The sequence below is a fragment of the Hemicordylus capensis genome, chromosome 12 (assembly GCF_027244095.1).
Source record: "Hemicordylus capensis ecotype Gifberg chromosome 12, rHemCap1.1.pri, whole genome shotgun sequence".
Classification (NCBI taxonomy): Eukaryota; Metazoa; Chordata; class Lepidosauria; order Squamata; family Cordylidae; genus Hemicordylus; species Hemicordylus capensis.
In genome coordinates, this window is record NC_069668.1 from 21,709,173 (window position 1) to 21,723,306 (window position 14,134).

Below are 14,134 nucleotides of genomic sequence, written 5' to 3' on the forward strand. Positions count from 1 at the left end.
AGGAAGCTTTCCAGATTACCCACTAGAACTCTGGTAAAATCATCATCATCATCATCATCATCATCTCCCATCAACAATATGGTGAGACGTAACTTTAATAAATCTATACCGGATCAGTCGTCACCCAGGTCAACAAGGACCACGCCAGGTGCTATAGTCCCTGGACATCTGGTGGCAAGTGGGCAACAGGACTCAGGATCTTCAGTTGAGCAACCAGGGCTGGAGACAGCAAAGTTACTGGAAGAAACGTCGCTTAACTGAAAACAATATATGAAAAATGCCAACAAGGAAATAATGATCTGCTATTACAAGTCTAGTCCAACTAGAAGAGGTTATTTAAAAAGAATGTACCAAATTTGGAAAGAGAAGCAACCAGATATAGAAATAACAGAACAAAGGCTAGCAGACCAGAGAAGATTCATAATAAGAAATAAAGTATTCACAGGAGTTGAGCTGGAAGAACTGCAAAGAGCAATACAGGCTCAAGATATGGAAGAAGAATTACCACCAACTGAAGCAGTTGCTCAGGCGCAGGTGGAGGAGTGTTGGAAATAGAGGATGCCACCGTTGTTGAACTGTTTCAAAATCAAAACCAGGCAACCTCCCCTTTGCCTTCACCTCAAAAACCCAAATACCATTTAACATAAAAGCAACAAGAACTAAAGCAAATAATAACTGAGCACATGAACCAAACAACCACCAGAGTTCGACTTCCTCGGTCCCGGTCAGTTGCCAAAAAACAACTTGCTCAGGTATTAAAAGATGTCAGTGCTGCACTTGCAGAAATAACAACCAATAATTTGCAAGAAACAAACCAACTAATGTACAGTGCAGCAACAATAACAACACAAGAGCTCGGATATAAGATCGATGGACCTGTCAAAAAAGAAAGTAGTTCATCACCTAAATGGAAGATTAGATTAGAAAAGAAAATCTCCAGACTTAGATCAGATGCTAGTAAATTGAAAGATATGAAAGACAAGAAGCTGAAGAATGAAAACACCAAACAGTATCTGATCCAAAAATACCACCTAGATTCAAGGAGAATTAGAGAAGTCCTGGAAATAATAAAGCAGCAAATAACAGCAGTGTCAAAGAAGATTAGCAGATATGAAGCCAGAACTACACAACACAGGCAGAATTTCCAATTCCAGTCGAATCAGAGACGTTTCTACCAAAGCATAGAAGGAGAAACTGCAAGAAACAGAGAAACACCAAATAAAGAAGAAACAGTGCAATTCTGGGGGAAATTATGGGACAATCCAATAGATTATAATAAAAAAGCAGGCTGGGTGAAAGAGGTCGAAAAACGTAATCAACAAATGCAAGATCTAATAATAACACCAGAATTAATAAGTGAAAGAGCAAAGACTCTCCAGGACTGCTCCAGGCGACGATGAACTGCATGGCTTTTGGCTTAAACACCTAACAAGCCTTCATAAACATAGTTTATCAAAACAGTTCAATCACATTTTGCAAGGAGGTGATATTGAACAATGGCTAACAACTGGGAAAACTCATCTCATCATGAAAGACCCAGCAAAAAGTGCAGTTCCAAGTAATTATAGACCAATAACCTGTCTGCCAACCATGTTCAAATTATTAACTGGAATAATAGCAGATGAAGTGATGCAACACTTATTAACTAACAAAAAGCTCCCAGTTGAACAGAAAGGAAATTGATCGAACACCAGAGGCACAAAAGACCAGCTGCTGATTGACAAAATGATTTTAGAAAACTGCAATACAAGAAAAACCCATCTAAGTGTTGCATGGATTGACTCCAAGAAAGGCTTTGATTCATTGCCTCACACATGGATACTAAAATGTTTAGAAACAACTGGTGTCAGCAAAAACATTCAAATATTTATTTAAAAAGCAATGAGCATGTGGAGTACACAGTTAACAATCAATGGTGAGGCACTTGGACAGGTTAGCATTAGAAGAGGCATTTTCCAAGGGGACTCACTATCCCCTCTGTTGTTCGTAATCGCTATGACCCCACTTTCACAAATACTCAACAAAACAGGCTCGGATACCAAACTTCTAAAACATCAAGTAAAATCAACCGTCTGCTGTACATGGACAGTCTGAAGTTGTATGGAAAGTTCCAGTCAGAAATCGAATCGCTGCTAAACACTGTCCGTATATTTAGCAGCAATATAGCAATGGAGTTTGGACTACACAAGTGTGCTGCATTAATAATGAACAGAGGGAAAATAACAAAAACAGAAGGAATAGAACTGCCCAATGGAAGCAAGATCAAGAAACTGGAAGAGAAAGAACATTACTAATACTTGGGCATTCTCCCAGCTGATAACATTGCACACACTGAAGTTAAAAGAAAAATTGGAAGTGAATACATCAGGAGAGTTAGAAAAATCCTCAAGTCCAAACTCATACCTGCTATCAGATACACTGCAGGAATAATAGACTGGACCCAGGCAGAGCTAGAGACGCTAGATCGTAAGTCCAGGAAAATCATGACCATCAATCATGCTCTGCACCCCCGCAGTGATGTCGATAGGCTCTACCTCCCTCGCAGCTCAGGTGGAAGAGGAATGCTGCAAGTCCATCAAACAGTAGAGGAGGAGAAAAGAGGCCTTGAAGAATATATCAAGGACAGTGAAGAAGATGCACTTCAAATGTCAAGAACGAGAAACTATTCAACACCAATGAAACAAAGCAACCCTACAAGAAAGAACAAGTCAAGAACCAAGCAGAAAAATGGAGAAATAAGCCCCTGCATGGTCAATATTTGCACAATATAAGTAGAAAATCAGACATCACCAAGACCTGGCAATGGCTTAAGAATGGCAACTTGAAGAAAGAAACAGAGGGTTTAATACTGGCTGCACAAGAACAGGCACTAAGAACAAATGCAATAAGAGCAAAAGTCAAAAAATCCACCACAAACAGCAAGTGCCGCCTTTGTAAAGAAGCAGATGAAACCATGGACCACCTAATCAGCTGTTGTAAAAAGATCGCACAGACTGACTACAAACAAAGGCATGACAAGGTAGCAGGGATGATACACTGGAACATCTGCAAAAAATACAAGCTACCTGTAGCCAAAAATTGGTAGGACCATAAAATTGAAAAAGTTGAAGAAAATGAAAATGTAAAAATATTATGGGACTTCCGACTACAAACAGACAAACATCTGCCACCCAATACACCAGATATAACTGTAGTCAAGAAGAAAGAAAAACAAGTCAAAATAATCGACATAGCAATACCAGGGGATAGCAGAATAGAAGAAAAAGAAATAGAAAAAATCACCAGATACCAAGATCTACAAATTGAAATTGTAAGGCTGTGGCAGAAAAAGACCAAAATAATCCCAGTGGTAATTGGAGCCCTGGGTGCAGTTCCAAAAGACCTTGAGGAGCACCTCAACACCATAAGGGCCACAGAGATCACCATCAGCCAATTACAAAAAGCAGCTTTACTGGGAACAGCCTATATTCTGCGACGATATCTATAACAATTGACAATAAAATTCTGGTATCCCAAGTCCTTGGGAAGGACTCAATGCCTGGATAAAACAAACCTGTCAATAACAACTGTCTGACTGTGTAAACAAGAAATAATAATTAAAAATATTATGGGACTTCCGACTACAAACAGACAAACATCTGCCACGCAATACACCAGATATAACTGTAGTCGAGAAGAAAGAAAAACAAGTTAAAATAATCTACATAGCAGTACCAGGGGATAGCAGAATAGAAGAAAAAGAAATAGAAAAAATCACCAAATACAAAGATCTACAAATTGAAATTGAAAGGCTGTGGCAGAAAAAGACCTAAATAATCCCAGTGGTAATTGGCGCCCTGGGTTCAGTTCCAAAAGACCTTGAAGAGCACCTCAACACCATCGGGGCCACAGAAATCACCATCAGCCAATTACAAAAAGCAGCTTTACTGGGAACAGCCTATATTCTGCGACGATATCTATAACCGTTGACAATAAAATTCTGGCATCCCAGGTCCTTGGGAAGGACTTGATCTCTGGATAAAACAAACCAGTCAATAACACCTGTCTGACTGTGTAAACAGATAATAATAATTCGATTTCTAAACTGCCCTTCCAAAAATGGCTCAGGGCGGTCTACATAGAGAAATAATAATAATAATAATAATAATAATAATAATAATAATAATAATAATAATAATAATAATATGCTTTGACTTGGCAGGATTGAACTGAAAACGATCCCTAGAATCCAAAACGGAAAATACAGCGACTTTTTTGCAACCTGACATACACCATTATAGCACTAAATCGCAGCGAGGGCCTCTGAAAGAGGGCATCCGAAATGTGAATGGCACCCTGCTGACAGTGTCGAGACTGCGGCATCACAACACTGGAAGTCTGGAAGCACACTTTGTGGATACGTTGTGACCCTGTCGTCGGAGTTAATCTGTCAAGCGCCCCAGTGTGGAGAAGGGGATGCCAAGCCTCTCACTGAGCGATCCACCGCCGTGTCAAGAGAAGCTCTCCTGCCCCGGTCTCTCGCTTCCAGAACCAGTCCAGCCTGCTCACCAGGCCCGGCGGGGCAGAGATGGGAGAGGCAGGCTAGGGTGACCGTTTTGCCTATCGGGAATCAGTTCTGTTTCCTGGAGGAGCCACCCACACTGATCATCAGGCAGAGAGGGTGTGTGGCAATCCAGTCTGTCCAATCCCAGGTGACCTCTTCCGTGTGCCAAGGAGGGCCCGGACCGGAATCGGTCAGGTGCTCTGAACAGGGGCAGGGGAGGCCGGCAGTAGGCAGGTCAAAGGCTGGGAGGCACAGAAGAAGCGGCCTGCTGCCGAGTCCAGTCCTTGGTCCATCTAGCTCCACAATGACTGGCAGAGGCTCTCCGAGGATTCTGGAGTCTTTCCCAGCTGTTCCAGGGACTGAACCTGGGAGCGTCTGCATGGGAGCAGATGCCAATACCACCCAAGAATGTCCAGCCCTGCCCCGTCATCATGAGGGCCGCTGCCAGCTTTAGGGTTACCCGTTGCCGTTGCAAAAGCTGGAAGGGAAACCTCCTCTCTCATTTTTTTTCCTTGGGGAGGGCGGGTTGGACACTGCAGATTCTTACCCCTAGATGTCCCGGAGTGGCGATTTCTGCTGAACACAGCAGCTACGGATTATCCCAAGAGTTCCCAGCTTGGGTCCTCAGATGTTGTCAGACTACAGCTCCCATTGTCCCTAGCCACAATGGTCAGAGTCTGGGGGGGTGATGGGGGTTGTAGTCCAGCAACATCTAGGAACCCCTGAATGTTATGAAATGTAGTGGTTAGAGTGCTGCACTAGAACCAGGGAGGCCTGAGTTCAAATCCCCACTCAGCCAAGCAACTCACTGGGTGACTCTGGGCCAGTCACGCATCTTTCAGCCTAACCTACCTCACAGGGTTGTCGTGAGGATAAACATAACCATGCACACCATTCTGGGCTCCTTGGAGGAAGAGCGAGATACAAATGTCAAAATGAATGAATGAATGAAGGGTATGCTCCTCCCCGTGTTTCTTTTTGGGCTGGGCTCTTTCCCCTGCCGTCGCTTTGGCCTCCGAGCAAGCCCATCAAAGCAGTAGAAGTTAGCATGGTTGCATGTCCTCCGCTTTTTGCCCCCTTTTCAGAGGCATTTGGGCCAAGCTTATATTTCTGCTGCTTCGCAAGTACCCTGGCCACCCAAAGCATGTCTATCCCCGGTTGCTGCTTCCGCATGAAGACCCAGCCTTCACAAAGAATGTAGCCAAGTTTTGCATGGCAGCGAGAAGCACCCGTCAGGTCGTAACTGCCCAGCCATTCCCTTGCCTCACCTCTGTGTAGTTTTAAACCGCTGGCTATTTAATCATTTTTCGTGCTCCTAGTTAGACGCCTTTTTTTATATACCCCATTTTAGCCACTGCTTTTTGCATCCTATATATTTCACATGTTGTATGTTCATAATTTCTTAATTATAGCTGTTTAATAATCTCATAGATACCACCAAAGGATAGCAGCTTTATAGTATTATAATACAGTCGTCCCTCTCCAACCCCAAAGTAATAGGGATTAATTGAAAATGGGGTTAGAGGAATCGTGCTCATGAAACAATTGGAAAACACAGGAAAAACAGGGGGAAAAATCCCCCCTGAACATGGAAATTACACCCTGACCTCCGGAAATGACCCCCCGAAACATTGAAATTCTCGGCTGAACTGTTGCCAGGGACACCTCTGGGTTATCCTTTCCCACTAGCTCCAAGGCAGGACAGATTTGATTGGTTATAGAAGTTTCGGCCACGCCTCCTTGGTGCTAGGAGGATAACCCCTCCCAGTTTTTTCTGTCCTCGCTCAGCTCCAGGCAGACGTGTTTTTCTCCTCCAGTTTTTTCTCTTCCTCCAGTGTTGGTCTTCTTCGTGAGTTATTTTCCCCGTGTGTTCTTCCTCTCTGCCATATTTCCCCCCCGTGTCCACCTTAAAAAAAAAAAAAAGGGAATAGGAGTCTGTTTGTTTGTCTCCCCCCCCCCTTCCTCCCCCGCCCTCCCCTGCATGGAGTCTGAGCGTAGGGGAAGGATAGTTTTAGTCCCACGGGGGTCTCGCCAGCGGCTTTTTGGACCTGGTCTCTCAAAGCCTCTCGGTCTCCCTCTCTCTGTGGCCGCCTTATCGCCTGCCCAGGAGGCTGACCGCCCGCCAACGCCCCAGTCCTTGGGTGACCCGCCGGTAGCTCCGGAGTCAGCGCTTCTCTCTCCCGACCGCTCAGCTCCACAGCCGAATAACGCAGCGGCTGTTTCTACTGCCCCGACAACGGCTACGCTACCAGCGACGGCGACGGCCGCCTCAGAGCCGCCCACGCCGATCGCCTCTCGCCCTCCCGCTGATCTCCCGCCCCTGGGCCGCGAGACACGCGCTGCAGCGGCTAGGCGGGCTACCCAGGCACAAGCGGACGCATTGCTCCTCCGAGGTCGTAGCGTCCCCTACTCCAACCCGCCTCCCGCCTCCTCAGAGAATCGGGGGTCCGGACTGCACCAAGAGCGGGAAAGGGCCCTAGAAAAGGCGGGAATGGCGCGCAGGGACGGAGCGGCGGCCATTTTGGATGCCCCTGGCCAGCCTTCTTCAGAGGTACTGTGTTTGGAGCCCTCTGCTGGCGCTACTGTGGGAGAGCGTTCGGACTCTGCTCCTGTGTATGCGGGTCCCACTGCTTCTTCGGCTGCCCCTGCTACTGCAGCCCCTGTAATCCAGATGGCTATCCCCCAATCTGTCCCACCGGAATGGCAAGCCTGGTTTCAAAATGCCATCATTAATACTGTCTCCCAATTGAAACCCGCAAAGAAGGGAAAGAAAAAATCAAGAAAGCGAAAGAGAGCCTCCTCTTCCTCGGAGAGCTCTGCTTCCTCCTCTGAACATAGCCCACCACCTAAAAAGGCTAGGGAAAAGAAAAAGCACCTAAGACCTAAGAAGGCTCCGAGGCCAGAGAAGCGTGCCCCTCCTCCTTCCCATCACTCTTCGGAGCTTTCAGGGCACGAGTCGGGGGACCCCACTCCGAGCAACCCAAGGCCAGTTAACCTCTCACAGCCAGCGGTCTCGGATTCTGAGGTGGAGATTGACCCCTCTAACCCAGGGGGTCCGCCACAAGATACTGAACCCATAGACAGGGAGGAAGGGGAATGGTCTGGTGGGGAGGATAATGAGGCAGTCTCCGTCTCTCAGAGGCTGTTTGTGGCGGAGGATTTTAACCCATTAATGACACGTATTCTGAAAACAATTGGTCTTCATCATAGTACCCCCGCTGATGCCTCCACTCCCGATAAAGGAGAGGTGGTTTTTCCCAGGGCTAAACCTAAGGACATCCTCCTGCCCCTCCCGGATTTATTCGCGGAGGTGATCCAGCAGGAGTGGCTTCTCCTCGCAGCCAACAGGAAACCCATGTCTATAACTAACCGGTTTTATTCTTACCAGCAGGCTCCATCCGACCTCCTTAAGACGCCTTGCGCAGATGCTCCCATCGCCCAGCTGGTCTCCAATTCATTGGTGCCCCGGGACGGTGAGGTGACCCTAAAAGATCCAGCCGATAAAAAGGCGGAGATTGCTTTTAAGAGGACACATGACAACTCCTCCCTCTCTACCAGAGCAGCCACCGCAGCTTCTATGGCTGCAAGGGCTTCTCTTTTATGGATAGATGATCTCCTTAACGATACCCCATCTGACCCAGTCAAGCTCAGGCAACAGTTGGTGAAGGTCCAGAAGGCTCAGGCTTTCATAGCCGACGCCACCCTGGACTCTGTTAGATTCTCCTCTAGAGTTGCCGCTGCTGCAGTGCTAGGGCGCCGTCACCTGTGGCTAAAGAATTGGCAGGTTGACAACACATCAAAGAGCAACTTAACTGCGGTTCCATATGACGCAACCAAGCTCTTTGGGGAGGCCGCCCTTAAGGACGTCCTAGTCGAATCCCATGACAAACGCAAAACCATGCCTTCATCGGCACGCAAACCAGACCGCACGTTCAAAAGACCCTTTTCCCAGTGGCAGCCCTTTCGGGGTTACCGCCCCTTCAGGGGCAGAGATAGAAATTTCAAACAACAGCGCGGCTCCTGGGGTCGCCAACGCACCCCCTACCGGGGTAGGCAATCCTACAGACCGCAACCTTCTACATCCAAGCAAAAGCCAGCCCAATGACACGCCCCAGGGCTCCCTGGGGGGCCGCCTCGGCCGCTTCCTCCCCACTTGGGAGTCCTCCGTGGGAGACAAATGGGTTCTACAGGTCATCCGAGTGGGCTACAAGATAGAAATGGTCGCCCCTCCCCCCCCCTCGTTTCCTCCCAACACCTCGGTCCCGGTCAGCTGTCAAACACTCCGAGATGGCCCAGGCAATATCTCACCTCCTTCACATCGGGGCCATCGAACCAGTCCCAACCCCTCAGGAGGGGAGAGGCGTCTATTCTATCTTGTTCACCGTCCCCAAAAGGGACGGCTCCCGATGCGCAGTTTTGGACCTCAAATATGTCAACCAGTGGGTCCAGCGAGAACGCTTCCGCATGGACACTCTACGTTCCATCTCGGAGGCCCTACATCACCAAGATCTCCTCGCCTCTGTGGACCTAAAAGAGGCATACCTGCACATCCCTATTCACCAGGAGAGCAGGAGATTTCTGCGATTCAAATATGCGGGCCTACATTACCAATACACGGCTCTTCCCTTCGGCCTCTCATCTGCGCCCCGAGTCTTCACCAAGGTCCTGGCACCGCTGGTGGCCCTGCTGAGGCTTCGAGGAATTCGGCTCATGGCTTACCTCGACGATTTGTTCCTTCACTCCCGATCCCATCTAGAGGCACAACAACACATCTCGTTGACCCTCACAGAGTTGGAACAGCACGGCTTCATCATCAACCGCGAAAAGAGCCAGCTATCTCCGTCCCACCGACTCCTTCACCTGGGGGTGCTCATCGACACGGAACAAGATCGTCTCTTTCTCCCGCAAGAGCGTTTTGTAACCCTGACTACAGAGGTGCGGAATGCCTTACAGTCTCCATCCCCTTGGCTGCTCTCTCTGGCGAGGCTCCTGGGCCTGATGGTCGCTACCATAGAGGTAGTCGCATGGGCCAGACTCCACTTCCGCCCACTCCAGTGGTTCCTCATTCCCTACCAACAATCCATCTCTCGGAGGCACAAAGTGAAGGTGAGGTTGTCGCCATCGGTCCGAACAGCCCTCCATTGGTGGCTTTCGCCGGATCACCTCCTCCTGGGGAAGGGGTTCCTGGACCCTCCAAAAATCATCGTCACCATGGACGCCAGCGACAGGGGTTGGGGTGCTCATTGCCTCCGCCTGACGGCGCAAGGCGTTTGGTCAGCCACAGAAAAACGCCACAGCATCAACTGGAGGGAGCTTCGTGCCATCAGGCTGGCCCTACTCTCCTTTCACCCCACAATTCTGAAGCGCCACGTGCTGGTGAAGACCGACAACACCTCGGTGAAGGCGCATGTAAACCGACAGGGGGGCACCCGATCCCACTCCCTCCACCAAGAAGCGATCCTCCTCCTCTCCTGGGCAGAGAAGGAGCTAGAGTCCATCACAGCTCACCACGTGCGGGGAGACCTGAACGTTTTGGCGGATTGGCTGAGCAGGGAGGATGTACAACCAGGAGAATGGTCGCTCCATCCGGCCGTGTTCCGGCAGGTAGTAGACAGATGGGGATCCCCGACGGTCGACCTGTTTGCCTCTCCGCTGAATGCTCAACTGCCTCTCTTCATGACAAGATTCCCCTACCGGGGAGCAATGGCAACGGACGCTCTGTCAGCGGTCTGGCCCCCGGGCCTTCTATACGCCTTCCCTTCGACCCCTCTCATCTCCAGGGTTCTGAGGAGAATTCGCCTCCTGCGGGCCCAAGTCATTCTAATTGCCCCCTTCTGGCCTCGCCGCCCCTGGTTTGCGGAGCTGCTTCACCTGTCCACTCAACCTCCCTGGGAACTCCCGGTCCGCCCCGACCTGCTATCGCAGGGACCAGTTCCTCATCAGGATCCCGGATGGTTAAGGCTTGCCGCATGGAGACTGAGCGGCAAGCCTTAAGGCAATTCGGTTACTCTACAAAGGTCATCTCTACTATGCTGGCATCCCGCAAGCCCTCCACTAACCGCATCTATCAGTGCACCTGGAGGGCCTTCCTGAGGTGGTCGTCTCGCCACTCCATCCCCAGGGGCAGTGCTACTCTCCGCCACATCCTCCTTTTCCTTCAGGAAGGGTTAGACAAAGGCCTCCACCCCAACACCCTAAAAAGGCAGGCTGCTTCACTGGTTGGACTGCTTTCGGGCCACCGCCCTGCTTCCTGGCAAACTCACCCACACCTGAAGCGTTTCCTTAGGGGTGCAACCCTACTATCCCCCCCGACGGTTCACCGTTTCCCGTCATGGGATCTGCACGTCGTTCTCAAAGCCCTTCAGAAGCCTCCGTTTGAGCCCCTTACAAACGTTCCCCTGCGACTGCTATCTTTTAAGCTCGCCTTTTTGGTGGCGATAACATCAACACGGCGAATTTCTGAACTGAGAGCCTTGTCCGTTCATCGTTCGTTCTGTATCTTCTCAAAAGATGCAGTAAGGTTAGTTCCAGACCCCTGTTTTAGACCTAAAGTGGCTTCGGTTTTCCATCAATCTCAAGATGTTTTCCTCCCATCTTTCTGCCCACGTCCGGTCCACGAGAGGGAGAAACTCTGGCATAAGCTGGATGTCCGGCGTTGCCTCAAAAAATATATCGCCCGCACCGCCTCATTCAGAAACACGGACCAAATGTTCGTCTCCTTCCATCCGAGATCAATGGGCTCGCCCGTATCAGCTCCTACTATCGCACGCTGGATACGGGCGTGCATCTCGCTGGCGTACGAGACATTACGCTTACCTCAGCCTTCCGGCATCTCGGCACACTCCACCAGGGCGGCAGCCACCTCAGCCGCTTTTTCAACTAATGCCCCAATCCAGGACATTTGCAGAGCCGCCACTTGGGCCAATCCCTCTACGTTTACTAAGCACTACAAGATCGAATCCTACACCGATATTCAGGCGTCCTTTGGAAGAAGAGTGCTTCAGCGGGTCCTCCCTCGGGAGTAGGCCGGAGCGCACCCGCCCTCTGCGTTGGACAAGCTGTGGTATGTCCCAGAGGTGTCCCTGGCAACAGTTCAACCGAGAATGGAGTATTGGTGTTCACTTACCGTGAAGGCTCCTTCTGGTTGATGTTGCCAGGGACACCTCGACCCACCCAGTTTGGCGCTCCTGGCCTCCTCCTGTGGAGAGTTCTCTCTCAGGCCTCCCTGCGGGATTCGCAGGGTGTTCCGATCGGTTTTTCGCTCCAGCCCAAGAACCCTGTGTGTGCCTCCAGTTTGGTTGTTTTTTCACATGTTTATTGATTGTCCAGTCCGTCTTCTTGGTGTGTACCAGTATTTCTCTCGGACAGCAAGAACTGGGAGGGGTTATCCTCCTAGCACCAAGGAGGCGTGGCCGAAACTTCTATAACCAATCAAATCTGTCCTGCCTTGGAGCTAGTGGGAAAGGATAACCCAGAGGTGTCCCTGGCAACATCAACCAGAAGGAGCCTTCACGGTAAGTGAACACCAATGCTCCATTTTCCCCCAAACCCCCGAAAATTGCCTCTGGCCCCCCAAAATCACCCCCTGACCCCAGAAAATGACCCCAAGCCCCAGAAATGACCAGAAAAACCCACCCAAATTTGAAAAAAAGTCACCAAACCACGGATTCTCGGGTTGCAGTTGGCGAGGGTGGACACAATTTCCCAGTCGTGGATACTCAAACCCGTGGTTGGGAAATCCCCAGTTGGCACAGGACAACTGTCTTAGAGTAGTAATTTTATAGTAATGTAGATTGATGGCTCCATAATTTGTTTTTATTGTCATATGATTTTGCATCGTGCTCTACCGTTCTATCTTATGCTGGTCTTGGACTGTAATGATTGATTGGACCGATGATTTGTTTTAGCAAGGTTGCAGTGAGGGAAGCTGGGTGCTGAGATGAGCGGGGGTTTGCTTGCCCCATTGCCAGGCAGAGCGGGAAACCCTCCCGTAAGAGGGCAGAGGCAGCACCTTGAGTTTCCTCGGGGCATTTGGCTGCTCTCCACCCTCTCCACAGAACGCCGTGTGTGTGAACCTCTTGGCACGGTGGAGACGGGTGGCTTACCCAGGGGTAGAACAGCCCTTTGATCTTCCCTTGGCAACCTTCTCCCCACTGCCTGCAGGCGCCAGCTTGCGCAAGCAGCCAGCTGGGAAGAGCCAAGGAGAAGCACAAGGGGCAAAGCAAAACCAGCCGGGCAAGGAGGGAGGGAGGTCTCTCCCCATGGCAGCTTTCTCCTTGGCCGACCCACGCACCTAGGCACGCCTACGGCCCCTGCTCGCTGGGGCTGCGTGACCCAGCTCCGCCAAGGGTGCTTTGAGAAGAGCCCAGTTTCTCAGGGTAAGGCCAGGCGCCTCCCAGGGGTGTAGCTAGGGGAGAGAGGGCCTGTGTTTGCTCTTCTCCCTGACGGCTCCTCAGAGTGAGGGGGGAGGGGGAGAAAATAAGGGAGGGGTGGATCTGGGGGCCCCTCAGGAGCTGGGGCCCGATTCTTTCAACCCATCTGCTCAATTATAGCAACACCCTGGGCACCTTCTTAGTTGCCTGCTGGGCATGCCGTCGGTCCAGGGATGGTGGCCCTTCCGAGGCAACAACATAGTCAGTCAGGTCCCAGGGCGAGTGAATGAGGATCCAGAAGAGGGCCGAGGCAGACAGCAAGCATGAATGGTCCCCTTTGCTCAGCAGGCTCTCCCCTGGCTTGTGTTTGGATGAGTGACTCCACGTGAGTGCTGTAAGATATTCCCCTTTGAGGATGGGGCGCAGCTCAGGGAGAGACTGTCTGTTTTACGTGCAGAAGGTCCCAGGTTCAGTCCCTGGCGGCATCTCCAGGTAGGGCTGGGAGAGACTCCGGCCTGAAGATCTGGGCTTGAAACCCTGCAGAGCTGCTGCCAGTCAGTGTAGACAATGCTGAGCTCGGTGGACCAAGGGTCTGCCTCAGTAGAAGGCAGCTTTGTATGTTCTTATGTAAGAGTGAGCTGGTGGTCAGGTTCCCAAGAAACTCAGATTGGGGAGCCAAGCCCAGAGGGGCTCTTACCCAGGGCTAGCAAGCACCCCATTGGCTCCTCAGGTCACATGATTCTTCGGGCTGCAATTTCCTCTCCTGCCACTGCCAGGGAGGGCTCTGTAGAGCAGAAGGGCTTCAGTCAACCTTTTCCCTATGAATTGCCTTGATGGCGGCTCCCAAGAGACCCTCAGTATCTTACCATGTCCCCTTTTCGTGTCTCTGGGGCAGCCCAGGCTGTGACAGAGGCAAAACACACTGGGACAAAGAAGCCAGAGAGAAAAGATGGGGTCCAGCAGCGAGTTTGCCGGATTGTTTCCTTTCAATGTATGTGGCCACTCTGAGCAAGCAAAGCAAAGGTCCCAGGTGTTGTTGGACTAGAACTCCCATCACCCCCAATCAAAGGGGGTGATGGGATTCGTAGTCCCACAACACCTGAGGACCATAATTTGAGAACCCCTATCATACGGGAAAGGGCCAGGCATACATTGTTTAAAAAGGAAGGTTGTGGGGTCGGACCTGCCATAATGACTTTTCCCCCTCCACAAGTGGTGA